Here is a 16,237-nt window from a genome sequence, read left to right on the forward strand (position 1 = left end):
AAACAAAGAATGCTTAAATGATTTAAATCTGTATAGCGACTAATTTATTTCAGAGCAAATGCTTAATATAGATTTTGTTTTATGTCATGTTTATAATTCACACATGTGTCTACATCTAATTTTGTTGCCAAATTTTAATTTGTTAAGCACTAGAATTGGGAAAGACAATTGTTTTTGCTACATAAACTTTCCGCTATTTTTTGCTGTTATTGCTGTATTGAATTGAGACTTTCATCTCAGGATTTCAGAAATTCTGCTAATATAGAATATAATTCAGGCTTTTGATATTCAAAATTCTTCAGACAAAAATTTTTTAATACGAATAAGATTTACATATTTTATACAGTTTTCTAATATGATAAAATTTCCATTTCTAAAATTATTAATAAATATTTTTTTATGAGAGCCTCTGACATTAAATTGATTTAATTATTAGGACTCGATTTTAATACGTCTTAGGTAATTTTTGTTAAATAACTAATATGTAAATTTAAGTTATATTAAATAAAACACACATCTTTTAAATATACAATATCCATAGCTTCATCATTTGATATGCTTGTTTCGAACTACAAGCCCAATTTGTTCAAATACTTTGTGGAAAATAAACAGGTTAAGTAAGAATTTCAAAGGATCACCGTGAAGCGAGATTTACGCGATCGTTATACGAAACCAAAAGTGTGTTTGGAGTGAAACAAAAAACAACAAAATAAACAAATCAATTTGAAATGTGCAATGTGAAATGTAATGTAATGCCAGTCGGACTCAAAGGACACTTGAAAGTGTTTCTAATTTATGGAAGAGTGCTCGAAGTAGTTTTGGAAGAATTCTTGTAAGACGAGATCTCACTATTTTATTTTTTTTTCTTCTTCTGGGGGTGTTAACGTACTGTCATTTATAATACTTACGAGGAGACGGCGCAAGTGTCTAGAAAGTCCACATGGCTGGGCGTGTTGCACTCGAGTGTGGCAAGCAGGAGTAACGGGGCAAGCAAGGGGAACATGTGGCATGCTCCCAGTCTGAGTCTGAGTCTGAATTCGAGTCAAAGTAGCAGATCGTGATCTTAATTGTCGCCAGTGTGTGCTTGGCACTTGGTGGCGCCACAATCCAAGAGCAGGACACTTCAACAATCTCAGCTGATGATGATGGCGATGTTGATAATGTTGATGCTGATGATGATGGTCTATAATGGACCTTAAATTTGCGAATAACATCACAATCCCCGTGGTGATGGCTTTGGTGTTTGCGCCTGAGAACTGCAACAGATGTTGCCACTCCGAGACATACCTGCCACACACATGCACAGAGAGAAAAATCTATTTTTATTCAGTAACAAAAATAGAAAATATTGATCCAATAACATTGAACATTATTTTGATGCTTTATTATTAAGATATGAGTGGATTTTTATTTTGTAGTAGGTTAAAAAAACATAGTTTCGAATAAATTAGAAATTAATATTAACATTGTTAAGGTGTTTGAGTAAAATTATAAACTAACTTGTAGTTAGTTATAAGGCTAAAATTAAAAATAACTTCTCAATTTTGATTAGTAAACTTTAATCAAAATTAAATTAATTAAAGTGAAAATAAATTTTGCATTATATGTTAAAGAAGAATTGTGAAGATTCCCTCCTCTGGGTTATGATTTTAGATTCTAATCGATATTTACTATCTATTAATATTGTTTCTTAAAATACCATATATATGTCTATCTATAATATAGATTATCCTTTTCCTCACCGTGTAGAATGTGCAACATAAGCTGTAGATGGAAAGTGTGTGTTTGCATTTTGTGAAAACAATAACTCGGCCATTTTTGCACTTGCAACGGACACAACATGCAGATTATATTGAAAACAATTTAAATGTAGATTGCCAAGCATAGAGTTTACGATATAATATGCTTCTTCAGTGAACACATGCGAGAGAGAGGGGGAGAAAGATAGAGGGAGATGGCACACTTGTGCGTGAGTGGAAGTAGAGTGAGAAGGGGAATGAGCCTGGCATCTGCAGCAGCTGCACGAGCTGGGAGTGTTGCAGGTTGTCTCTCAACGCTGCCACACCAACCAACCAACCACCCACCTCACTCCTGCCACACCTCTTCTCTCCTCCAATGTTGCTGCTGCTGCGTGCCTCCTGCTCATCCTGACTGTGATGCTTCCTCTTACTTAAGTGTTGTTTCATGTCACCTGGAAAGCAATTGGACATGAAATTGTCGCTTTTCAGTGTATGACACACACACACACACACACACTCACACACACTTGCAGCTGTGTGTTTGTTTGATGTGCCTCACAAAATCTTCTTAAATTGAAGTCTCTGCTCTGCAAAAAGTAATAAAATAAAATCCTTTTTGCCAGCAAGGACAAATGATAAAGTCACCGTAAGGACGCTGCATGCAAATTGCTTTCAATAAATTTGTTTACGCCTTGAGCCTAGAGAGTTGGAGGAGAGCTGGGCGAGAAAGAGTGCTGAGATTTGCGTACAAATTGCAGCAAATCCCTGCAATGACTGACTGCAGCTTGTTTTGGGCTTCAGTTAATTGCTAGCCAAGGCAGACAACTTGGAGTCGCTTCGGAGTCGAAGGTGGGGCAGCAGCAGCAATGGCCACCAATCAAACGGCAAGTGGCAAGATTGGCGGCTCTGTTATCGGAGGCAGCGTTGTCTGTTGTGCGTTGTGTTGTGTGTTATCGGTATCAGCACCTGGCATCTTATCGAAACCACTTCAAAATGGGATTGCTGCTCAAACAAAACGCAGCGCGACAACAAAAGCAACAACAACAACAGCAACAACAACAAGCAACAGTGACAGCGACACTTTTCCAAACATTCATAAATGGAAACATATTTACTCACTTTTCAAAAACAAATCAACAAATCGGTGCTCTTTGTGGTTCAAGTGCCGTTGGCACACACACACACACGCAAACACACACATCAGAGTCCCCAGTCCAAGTCTAGAACCAAACACGTCCAAATGATGGAACCTGGACTGTCTCCTGCTTCTCCTCCTCCTCTTCCTCTAGTTGGTTCTCCTTCTGCTGCGTCCCGCGCGTGTGTCGCTTCTTTTGTCGGCATTTCGACAACAACAGTCACGATTGATTGCCGCACCGATTGACGCTGATTTCTAATTTCCAATTGGTTTTTTTTTTGTTTTGTTTTTGAAACAAACACACTCGCTGCGTATTATCGCCGCGTGATAAGTGCCCCAAACGGGGGAAGGGTAGATGCGAAGAGGAAGTGGAAGTGGAGTTGGACAATTATGCGACTAACTAGTTGTCGTTGTCATCGTTGTCGCTGTCGTCTCTGCTTAGCATGGACAGCAGCTGCCTCTGGGCATGATCCACGACTTCAAATCGAAGTCCCAATTTGATGGATTTAGTTCAATTCAACACGATTCCCATTTGCATGCAACAGCACACACTCAAAAAAAAACGACATGATATATTTTAGTTTGTTGCTGTAAATTCTTTAATTTAACCTCGACGTTCGGTTTAAGCCATTAGAGACAGAGGCAGAAAGGTCGACAGGTAAAGTTGGCAAACGTTAAGGGCTCTCTGGAGAGTTGAGTTTTGCTGCCTGATTGGCTTTAATTGGCTATAACTACGCACAGTCATATGCACAATGAATGCTCATGTGAGTACACATCTGAGTGCTCTCTCTTCTCCCTCTCTATGCATTCACATGCTGCCAAAAAGTAATCAACCTGACCATGCTCCAACGAAATACGAGTATGCAAAACTTCCATGAAGTTTCAACAGCTTCCGCAGGGAATTCTTTTTACATGGCGTACGAATTGTGTTACACTGCACAGCAAACAACGGGGTAATTTTGAAAAGTATAAAACGAAAGGATAATAAAAATTATGAAAAGCAACGGCTGATGTCCACAATATGTTTGAAATTCAAAAATATCTTTAAAAAAAAAGCTAAGAGAAATGTGTTACTCAACAGGAAATAATAAAAAATTTTCAAGTTTTAATTCTTAAAGGAATCTTATAAAATATCAAGCTGCAATAACAATTTGCGGGACTATTTTTAAAATGGGAGTTCGGAAAGCAAGCAAAAAAATGTTTTTTACTTATATTAAAAAAATATAAAATACATTTTGATAAAAAAAAAATGTTTTTAAATAATATAAGTTTAATTTATTTACAATCCGCTATTCAAAATTTAAAACAAAAAGGTTTCAATGAAGACTTCTAGAAGTATCAAAAGCATTCTACCCACATTTTACCATTAATAACATATTCTTCAGTTAATATTTGAATTATTATTTTCTGATGCATCATTAAAAATATAAAAAATTTAATCATTATATTTAAGATGAATTAAAATACAAATGAGTATAATTAAAAATAGATAAATATACAAGGCTTGACTTTCCGCTGACACATTTCACAACTAAGAGTTTGCATTCGTGAATATTTCAAACCGGAAGCCAAACCTTAATCTTACTGATTTACAACTCTAAGCAAAAAATAATTTTACTGATTATACGAAGGTTAATTTACGATTTGTATAAAGCGCTTACTTAAAATCCAACCTCCACATTAAATCTTTTGAAACGTTTAAAAAAGAAGATCTATGTAAATTTCTTCAGTTAATAATAGAGCAATCTTCAGCATGATGTGAAAAGTAGCAAAAACAAAAAAAAGAGCGGTGAATCAACTAGGCAATGATGGTATAATTATAGGTGCCACATAATTCTCCCCTTGACGTTGCCAAGTATAAGTGCGACCTCGTCTACTGTGTATGACTCGAGAAGGGGAAATCATGTTTGCCACCCAGCGCGAGATCGTTGAGCATTTGAGAATTTTCAAAATTAAATTCCGTGTCATTCCGTGTAAATCATTTGCAAAATGAAGCGAATCCGCACAGCGGAGACCGTGGTAATTTATCAAAAATAAATCATTTTTAAAGAGCTGATGCTGCTGCCCTCGGCTAAACTGCAAGTGCAAGTGCGAATCTGTATCTATAGTTGTATCTGTATCTGTAGCTGTTCGCTGCATCCGTAGTTGTCGCTCGACATGTTGGAGAGTCAGTCAAGTACATACCTGTCGCCAGAGTCAGGGCAACTTCTCGCTGCTCGGTGATAAATGGCAGATTAGTTTGCAAATTTCAGAGCTGCAAACTGCGACACCCAAGTGTCCATGTCAAGTGTTCCCATCTACCCCAAAAAAAGTCGCACAACTCATACCAAAGCGCAGTGCACATATTTATTTATGCGTAACACGGTAATTAGTGATTAAGTTCGTGTACTTTACTCGACATAAAAATAAATAAATGTAGATGATTGCTATCCTCTCTCTTTTTCACTCTCTGTTTGTCCATCTTTATTTAGCCACAGATGCTGCCCCGGATGCTGACGCAGGTACGAGTAATTAGTTTGTGTGCTCTTCCACGAATTGTTTGCAGACTTCTTCTAGTTTATTTCTTTATATCTATTTTCTGGTTTTCATTCCTTCAACTGACTTGTCAACGTGAAGCAGTCATTAAGACATTTACAATATTTATAATTTACCCCAAATACCCTCACATTTCGATTGTAGCGCACCAAAAAGTTTTGACTGCCCCGCGGGCAACATGATTATTTCTGTATTAAAATTAATTCAAATCGATTCAAACAAAATAAGTATGGCAACGCGGCTGACATCGTAAACTAATTTCGAGCAAGTGCAAATGTTTATACAGTAAAAAGGCATTTTTCCTCGTCACCTCGCGCTTTTTGTTTCCTTCGCTTCCTCCGTTGACAACAGCAGTTTCAACGTCTGTCGACGCTGTTTAAAAGCAATCATTAATTATGTAGGCCTCCTGCATATTTGGGCGCACCAACCGACCGACAACTGTCTCGTGGCACGACAATGACGACGACAATGGACACACACAAGGCACTTACATATGTACAAACAAATTTACTATATACCCATACAATATCTGTATGTCGTTGTAATTATGCTTTGGTTTTTTACAACGCTTTTTCGTTGTCCAATTCATTCTTTGGAACTTCACACAATTCTCGGTATTGTAATGACAAATCGATGACGACAAAAAAGAAGTTGCTGCAACCACAAAAACTGCGCTTGTCCACACAATTATGTTTCGGAAGTTTTTTGGTTTACTTTGAGGAAAACTTAACAGTGGATTTTTTGACTTTTATTAGAATGCAACTGTAGTTATATTAGATGTCTGAAACTTATAATGAAGCTTTTGAAATAACGATTTATTATAAATGGTTTCAGCTTTTTATTATTCTTCTTAGCTTAAAATATATTATATTTTGGGGTACAGAAATAACATAAATTTTAAATATATTTTGGCAATACAAGCTAAAACTTTGAATGCGAATTTCTTGCTTATTATGTATTAAACTTGAACGCCTTTGCAGATAGTTAAATAGAAGAAATAAAATAAATACAATATGTTCAAAAGTTAGGCCTTCAATCTGTTTTTCTAAAAACAAGCTTTGCCTCTTAGTATTGGAGTTCCTACTTCTCTTTTTCTATGCAATTTTCTTTAACGATTCCCACTATCTAATTGAAGTCTAAGCTTTTCAACAGCTTTCCAAAGATATTTTTAATAGCCATCCTAGTCTACACCATAAACAATTCTAATTAACAAATTGCCATACTGATTAGGTTGAGCTTAGAGTGTAAGCAGACATTAGCTTCACTCTCGTCAGCTTGAAATTGCCTTTCACAACATCAACTTACTTACCACCTTACATTTATCCAACTGCAGATTTCATGTTATTTTCAATTCATTCTCAAAAAGAGTATTTTCCCTCAATAGATAACCGATATTTGCAATTGTTTTCTGCAAGATTATCAAAGAATCATCTAAAGTCAATTGTTTCCTTTGAAATGTGCATAGGTTCAGTTAAGGTCAAGACTTTCCATTTACTTCGACATTTATTCAACGAAGATCTTCAATTTCCATTCAAATTAGCAGAGTCTGCACTGCCCTTACATTTATTTATTTATTTTTTATTTAGCTGAAGTCAACTGCATCCTTTCAAATTACCTATCTTAACAAAAGGCAGTAAAAAGTCTTGTCTTGTACAGTAAGTAGACACTTTATTTATTTTTTTTTCTTTAACATAAAGAATAGAACTGCTTTGAAACAACTTCTATGGTAACTGGCTGAATTTGTCTGCATCTAATATTGAACTGCAGCAGCATTAATTGCAAATTAGCAAGAGAGTAAAAAGTGTTGAATGCGAATAAATAATGATGGTTGACACACTCGCTCTACCTTCGCCGGCGGATGAATGGATAAGTCCTCATTTGGTAAATTGAAATGGCAGTTAAATGGCGAATTGCGAAATGTTCGAAATGGGACGAGCAATTGGCAACATCATTCCGAACACCGGATCCATTACGGTATCTGGTGTTGGACAACGCTTAAGTCCGCGATATAAACCGAAACGAACGTCCATAAATTCAATAAATAATTATTGCAGTCGCACTCGTTCGGCCAACTGCAACTGCAACTGCAATTGGAAACTGGGACTGTGACTGCGACTGCAACTGGGACCAGAAGTATCGTTGGTGTCGCTGCTAGGTGGGTGCATGATGTGCCGTTACTGCAGTTAATGTCCAGAGCAAAGTCAAACTGGCTGCCTGCCCACCGGGCGTATGCGCATTTATTAAATGAAAATCGGTTGAACGCGGCCTTTCTTGGCCGGCTGGGACAGTTCCAATTTGCCGCACAATGCAAATTGTATTGTAGTCGAGTTATTGTATAATTGGTGCAATGTACACCGAGGTCCCCGGTCAAACAGAGAGAGGAGAATTGCCGGACAACAGGAGAAGCCTGGACATTGGGCGCTGGTCGCTGGTTGCTGGTTGCTGCTCGCTGGTCGCTTGTGTTTGTGTCAATAAATTAAAATGAAAATTGATTCGCTTACGCCCGATTTAAGCAACAACAGGCCATTTTATGGGCAGATATGCAGGCAGTTCGGCCATGTAAACAGTCGCAACCAGACATGATAGGATACGTGTGTGTGGGAGTAGCAAAAGGGAGTAGGGAACAAAGGAAGAGAACCAAAGGGGGAAGCATGTGCAGCCGCGTGTGCTCGCATTTCGAAACTATTAACAAACAAATTATATGTTGGACCCGCACTTTAAAATCCAATTTCAGCACGAATTACAAGAAAATTCCATTAAACAATGCATCGCACAATGCACAATACATCTGCTACGACTTTTGTCCGCTTGTCCAGCTTGGACTTTTGGGCACTGCTCCGCCAGACAGAGTGTCTCCACAGGTTTTTTTTTTCCATTTCTGTTTTTGGTTTGGTTACAAACTAAGCACAAGCATAGGCGCATTAAGATAAGAGAAATCGTCTAACAAAACGCATAATCTACAGCTGAATTAAAAATCGGTAACACAATTTAAAATTTATATTGAAAAAAAGAACGAGAAGAATGGACAAACATAACGGGCTTGCAACAAGATAAGCCAACCAACTAGCCAAGCAAGCGGGTCCCCGATGCAACAACGTCTACAAGTCTGGCTGGGTTCTGAGATCTCGCCTGGGATCGGGAATTGACCCCAAGACAAACCTGTGTGTGTTTGTGTGTGGATGGTAAATGTCAGCGGAATAATAAAATTAGTTGTTTTAACGACAATGAAATTGTCCTAGCATCGCTCTCTGAAATATGTGCGGCATCGAGCATCGATTGGAAGACCAATCAAACGGCATCGTAAATATTATCTTAGCCATCTGCAACTTTGCAGCATCTCGTAGCGATCGTAGTGATCGAGGCAACAGCAAAGCACCAAAGTGCCTGTTGCCCCATAAATTTCTCAAAGTGACATTTCTTTGTCATGTTAATTAGACCGCCAAGTGGATAACGAAATTTGATAGGGCATCTGAGATACCTGCGCTCTCAACTCTCAACGCTTCGCTCTTAACTCTTAACTCTCAACGCTCAGCTCTTAGATCTTCACTCAGCCACTCACGCTCGTAAAAATGATGGCCCAACAAAAAGGGTCATTTCCAATGAAAAACTTTGATGGAAAAACAATCTTTTTCCTCGCAATTACCTGGTTGTTGGTGTGTGGAAACAAACCTCTATGCTAAAGTCTCGCTAGTTCTCGTAGACTTTGTGGCGACAAACATCAACATGAGCTTGGATATCTCATTCATTAATATTTATCAACTCCACGGACATTTACATAACACAACGGATATCAATAGAAATCAAAAACATTTACATTCTTTGAGAATGAAAATCTTTAAGCAGCCGACAAAACTTTCATAGATACGAGCATCGTGGTAAATCTGATATGCCAACTAGCCACGCAAATTAGTGGGAAGTTATTAAAATGTCAACAGTTCGATTCAACTTCTCAGGACAACACTTAACAATATAGAAAATTAATAATCATAATCATATCATTCAATAAGTTTTTGATATGGAAGAGAATAATTTCTTTTATATTATCAATGTGTCAACAGTTGTCTACAAATGACGTCTTAGGATTTAACTCAGGGGCGATATACTATAAATAAGTCGTATAAAATACACATGTGGATACTTTGTACAATACACAAATATACAAGTTTTGCGATTATAATTGCTATCCAGTAATGATATTATTCTATCAATCCCAGATATCATTCTGTTATAATAATTTATTGATAAAATTGGACAAGAACTCTTAGAAAGTACAACAACTATTTGGAATATTCAGTTGAATATCTCCCTTGATTAATATTATACTATAATTTAATATTGTAGTTAACATTATTCCTTGCATACTATATATTATATTGCAAACATTTACATTTATGTTTAATACATTTCGTTGAAAAATTCTGCAAGAATTCACTTTACTATTATCCATTCTCAATTTCATTCAAAACACAAAAATTCAGTAAATGAGGATATATTTTTAAAGACAACTTTCCATCTTAGTTTTACTGCGTTTATGATTAGTTCTTTCTGCTACTGCCTACACCTTACTATCTAATTATAGACAGCTTTCACAGTAGTGAAACCAATCAAAATTGCCTGTGAATGATCATTGGACAGCAATGATCGCTGGCATCATTTACGCTGCCTGCATTTCGGTTGCTGGCTAATGGCCATAATTATTTTCACTCATCTTATCAAGTGAGTGTTGTCTGAACTCACATTTGTTACTGAGTACACATGTATTCATTCACTCACTCACTCATTCATTCGTGGGGATGTCAAAAAGGCGCACAAGTCGCTTATGTGTTTTGGGCTCTTCTCAGTTCCGCAAAGTCTTCGATGGTGGCGTTGCTGTGGTGTTAGCGGTGGGGGCGGCGGTGGTGGCAGAGGTGGCCATCGGTCCCACATTTTGTAGGCGTTTGACACAACGTTGTAAATGTGTATTTTTAGTTCCTCGCATTGCGTCGCGTCGCATCGCATCGGTTGGCTTCATTCGTCGTTGTCGTTGTTGCGTCTTTACGTTTAATTCCGTATTTCTTCAAATTTTGTCTAAGGTAAAGCGAGGTAAAAAGCGATGCACGTGTGGTCATGATTTATGGATAACAATGTACGTCCATTAGAGAAGAATTCGAGCCGAGGCGTCCGAAATCAAATACGGCCAACAACAACAAAATCACTCCATGCCCATGGTCAGCGGTAATTAATGGATCGCTTAATACGCTGCGAGACACCTCGAGAGAAAAAAAAACTCTACGCTTAGCTCCTCTGTAACTTCCCAGCTATGACTATAAAAATGCATATTCATTTTGTCACATAACTAGCTAACCATCTTTGTATACGACGGGATTGCAGGAAATGACGTCCCAAGGTGGCAATTTTACGACAAAGCACAATTAACATTTTTGCAAAATGACGATAGAAAATTCTTGCAAATGTGAGGATAATTTTTAAGGTCTATAAGGTATCTGTTTTTGTTCTATTGATTCAACGATATTTTACAGGATTTATTGAAAATATTGAAGTATTTTTTCCACCTAACCATATATTTTAATTTGTACAAGTTTAATATTATTTGTTTACTGCTTCTATAATGTGTCCTAAGTTACGATTTTTAACTTAATTAATCTGCGGTAAACTCTTCTAAAAACATACTTTCTTATGCTAGCATTTCAAGTTGCTATAATGAACATCAAAAACATTTGATAAAACGTATCCCACAGTGGAAACATATCCTCAATAAACAAAACTTGAGCACAGGAAGTGCAGTAAAATTATTAATGAAGTTGGTTTAAAGTGGAGTAAGTGCTGATATACTCGAAGACGTATTCGTTGTCGGAGTCGGAATCGCAGCTCTGTGCGTAGTCAGCTAATAACTCAAACACAGTTGTTTCTCTGTGCCAAATTGTTGGAATGAGGGAATTAACATACAGCCATCACGTATACGCCCCGATGTGCGCAGGCTCAAGCCAAAAGACAAGTGGCATTGCAATGCAGTCATGCCCTGACTGACGCTGAGACGCAGACGGAGACGGAGTCTTTAGTTTGGAGTCTGAGTTTGAGTTTGAGGATATTAATTGTTATAGTTGCGAGATGTGTCTGCTCGAATTGTTTCTGAGGCTTTGTGCGTTGCAACGAAATTCTAATCTTGTTGAAAACGTATCGCCTCCTTGCCTGGCAAACGCAGAGACAGCAGCAGCACAAAACGAAGCAGACGGAGTCGAAGACAGAGTCGGAGGCAGGCACATTTTGGCTACACTGACACAAGGATTTCCGTACATGACAAGCAGCAGCAATAATTTATAGAGGCTGCTCAAGCTGCGTGGCTAAGGATGCCTGCCACAGCCGATGACGATGCCGTTGCAACGACATGGGGCACACGAACACACACACACACGCACACAATTAGGGGTTGGGGTAGGCCTTAGTCTTGGTTGCTCAAAAACCCCTTTACTCTATATATTTCTCTCTCTGTCTTTCACTCACTTGAGGTGGCTCTAACGTTGTGTATTTGTTCTCGTCTTGTTTCACTTAAATGACACTTTGCATTCTTGTAGCATCTTGAAACTTAGGCCACCATTGCTTGTGGCATACACACATCCACATCTACTCCTAGTCATCCATCCCTTTGCTGTCGGGTGCAAGAGTTGGAGCATGCAAAACAAACAAGACTTACCCCAAAAACGCATCTTTGGCAAATGGAATTTCCCTTTAATTATTTTCGAGCAAATTTGTGTTCTTTGGTATGTTATAATTGAGTGTGAATAGTCTCGATGAATATGAAAATTTGTGAAAATTTAATAAAACTTTTGTGCTCTCCTCTACGCACTCCTTCTCCATTGCTCCTCTGCTGCAGTGACTAATTGTTTTAATAGGCACAAGTATTTAAGCAATTTGCAGATAAAATATCTTCACCACATGCAGCAAGATATATATTTTTGAGCCAGCCTGGACACAAGCTGAAAACATAGCACACAACTAAAAGCTTCTTTGGAATTTGAGAGGTTCACTTGAATGGCACATATGCAAATTATGAATTTTCTAGTTTGAATTTATGGAAAAAACATGTTTTGAAGAATATTGAAAGGACACTTAAAGACATTTTAAGAAATTGCATATTCATTTGTCTGAAAACTGTATTGTTGCTTACCTTTATTAGTTTATTATCAAAGTCGTTTCAGAAAGAATACATTAACAGATTTTAAAGATTGCTAAATACCTTTTGCTACAATAATTAATACCCAATTCATCCTTCAGGTTATTTGTGTAAACCACATTAATCCATTAATGAAATTTAACTTGATATTACATTTCTGGGCAACTTTTTTAAGAGCTCTGTATAAATATTGGATCTGAGATTAGGTATAAGAAATAAAACAAAATTGTTGAAAAAATGTCAAATTAGTGCAATGAATTAGACAAATGTTAAAAGTATTTGATTTTAAGAGGTAGACAGAGAAAAAAGGGGAAAAAGACAGCAGGGTCATCAATGAGAGACAGAGAGAAAGAGGCTGGAGTGTCCCCCCTCCCAGATTTAGAATAATGTCATAAAGTCCAATCATGACAATCATAAATTATATGCATTTTCACATGATGTTGAAGGATTGCCCACACACGATCGCTCAGAGATCGCGAACTGGTTCCCCCCCCCCCAAAACCGGGTAAAGTAGAAGTAAATAGAGGAGGTGCAACAGAGAAAGAGAGACAGAGAGGAATAGCGTATTTAGAGAACGAGTTGTATGCAGCTGGGAAGTTAATGCGACAAGTTTCCAAATGGGTAACAATTTTCAAAGTGATTAATTCGCCTTCTGGCTGCCAACGAGATTTTCGACCATTGGATTGATTTATTGCCGCGAGACGTTAAGTGGATGCAAGATAAGTTAACTGTCGTATATCCTCGCTGCTGGTGACCGAGCAACCAAGCAGCCAACCCAGCCGAACGATCACCAAACAATGCCTCTTGAGTCTCTCTCCGGTTGTCGACTCGGTTGTTGCAACAACTCATTGTGGCAGGGGCAACCACAACAACAGCAGCAGCAACAACTGTGCGGCGCTGCAAAGTCAGCTTCTATGGTTTATGGCCCATAAATGAGATCGCTACACAAACCCAGTGAAGGATCTCTCTACACTTGGCCACTTGGCCACTTCGGTGTGTTGGCCACTCGGCCTGGCCTGCTGTTTACTTCAAGTTGACGATGACGATGGCATGTGATGCGATTAATTTACCCGGCTTACTGATTGGCCGCATTTGTAATGGGAAATTTTATGCCCACTGCAAGTCGTTTAGCATTGTTAAACAACTCGTAAAGCCAAATAGCACCGCACTGCATTATGTGTGCCTATGGGAACTGCCATGGGAACGGAACTAACTAAATCCCCCGCTGCTCTGAGTATTGTACGAGACGAGGATTAAAGCCACGAAAAAACATTTAAGAAATTTGTTACTTCAAAAGCTGAGCAAGTTTAGCTCACTTCCATTTATGTAAAGTGTGTCAAACTAAAAAAAGAAACTAAATTAATCACTTGCACTTACAAGCAGCGTCATCGTTGTCGTTGTCGTCATCGTCATCGATATATTGGCATCGTCATCGTCATCGGCGACTAATTCGACTAGAGTCTCAGCTCAGCTTCAGCTTCATCGCGCTGTCAATTTCAATTGAATTGACAATTTGTTGCATAATCGAGGAACTGCTGAATGTTAATTTATCAAACGCCGATAGTCGTTACAAATTGTTTTCCCCCCGCTAAACAACAAGCCACCGCTCCCCACTCCCCTCACACACACACACAGAGAGAGACTGTGATTGTGGCAGACACTTCGCTTTGCTTTGCCTCACCGCTGTAGCTGTGACTTTGACAGAAACGTTTTCTCTGTCGCGTAATTTGTCTGTTGATGTGGGCCCAAACCAGGTCGCAGTATTCGACGCCGTCTCTGACTCCATTTCCACTCGAGCTTAAAGGTTTTTCCTCTACAAATTCTATAAATATTTGTGCTCCTAATTTAACAGCTTCTACAAATTTCCGCTAACGTGTGAAAACGATAAAATACAATTAAATCAGTATTTTCTCTTAAGCATTAAAATGTATTTTTCCAAACACTTTTAGAAAACGTGAAATATGTTTATAAATAGTCATTTATTTTATAAACTGAGAAATAATAAGGAACAATACTAATATTTTGAATCATTGCTTCAACTTTTGTCTCAAACTTGAAATGATAATTTTTTAAATCTTAGTAAGTGTGTTTGGAAATAAATGAAATAAATTCTGACAACAATCTTTTGTTTACTTCCAATATTAAATTTTATAAAAATTCTTGTTTTGTTTCTTGCTTTTATTAAAAAATAAGTGGCTTTATATAAAGCCAAATACCTATTTCTATTAAGTTTTCTATTAAATTTAACTAATTTAATTTGAACAACAATTTTCGCTTTTCAACAAAGTAAATATATAAGCTACATAACTTAACTATAATTTTAAATATTTATCAACACATTTATAAATTTGTTTTCTATATATGTAGCTTTAACACTATGACAGTTATGCTCTCGATCATTGTCTTAAATACAAAATTATCGCTTTACTCATAACTCATAATATTAATTACAAATAAACAAACCCTTTTGCATTTAATATCCAACCACAAAATACACCTCCCCAAAAAGTGTTTGCTATCATGTGGTGACCAATAACTTAAATAGTAATTAAGTTTTTTTTCAAATTGCAAAAAAAAAGTAAATAATTATAATAATAAAATATTTTCGTGGCATTTTGCTCTCGTTGTTTTTCCATGTACATGCCCCTGTTTGCTGTTTTCAGTTTGCCACAGATGACAATCCAGAGTACAAGTACATGCTTGCCATGAATTATAATATGTAATTTATGTTAATTTCCATTTGTGTGCAGCGAAAAAAAGCGTAGCAGGTATTGTTGGAGAGGTAATTAGCGCTGATTTAAATAAAAAACAAAAAGCCAGAGAATGAGAAGAGCGAAAACAAACTATTGGCTGTGCACCACACAGCGCTTTAAAGCACAAAACGTGCATTTCCAATTTTGAGAATTTAAATGGAAAATTAACGTGAAAAGCGTTTTTGGTTGTTCACCAATTAAATAACACTGTTAATGCTATTACCATTTTAGTGCCTTGTTGCTATAAAAAGCGTCTATGAAATAGACATTAAAGTAGCTGATGTGATGGGTAAAATTATTTTCAAATATGAGCGTTGACAGATTCCCGACTATAACTCTTTTCTTCTGGAAATTTAAAAGTTTGGTTATCTATAAATAATTTTCTAATTCAAAATATATAAAAATATTAAAAATATGTAATATTTTGCAAGCTTTGACTACTGACTGGTTTCCTGGTTATTTTATTATAGTGACTGAAAAATATAACATGCTTGGCAAAAACAATTTTCAATTCAAATGAAACCCTTCAACTTTTCATTATCCATCAATCGATCTTATTCTCAGTTCGATCTATTTACTTCAAGTACTTTATAATTGCGTGACCGTATACTTGATATTTTTCATATCACAATGTAATAAATCTCTTAGACGCCACAAACAGTAGTTAAATCGTATTCTTATTTTGTGATAAACATTTTCCGCTATCCAAATAAGTAACTAACAGCAAAAAAAAACTACCCACAAACGAAGCAATCGTAAATTGTTCCCACCTGCAAATCGAAGCCAGAAAAAGTAAAAACAAGCAGTTTGTGTTTTGTTTTAGGATTACAAAGGTTTATTTATATTGAACGAATTTAAATTAGTTGTTAGATTATGCATTTATAGAGACAATGTGTACATATGT

Source organism: Drosophila albomicans, chromosome 3 (assembly GCF_009650485.2).
Source record: "Drosophila albomicans strain 15112-1751.03 chromosome 3, ASM965048v2, whole genome shotgun sequence".
NCBI classification, from domain to species: Eukaryota; Metazoa; Arthropoda; class Insecta; order Diptera; family Drosophilidae; genus Drosophila; species Drosophila albomicans.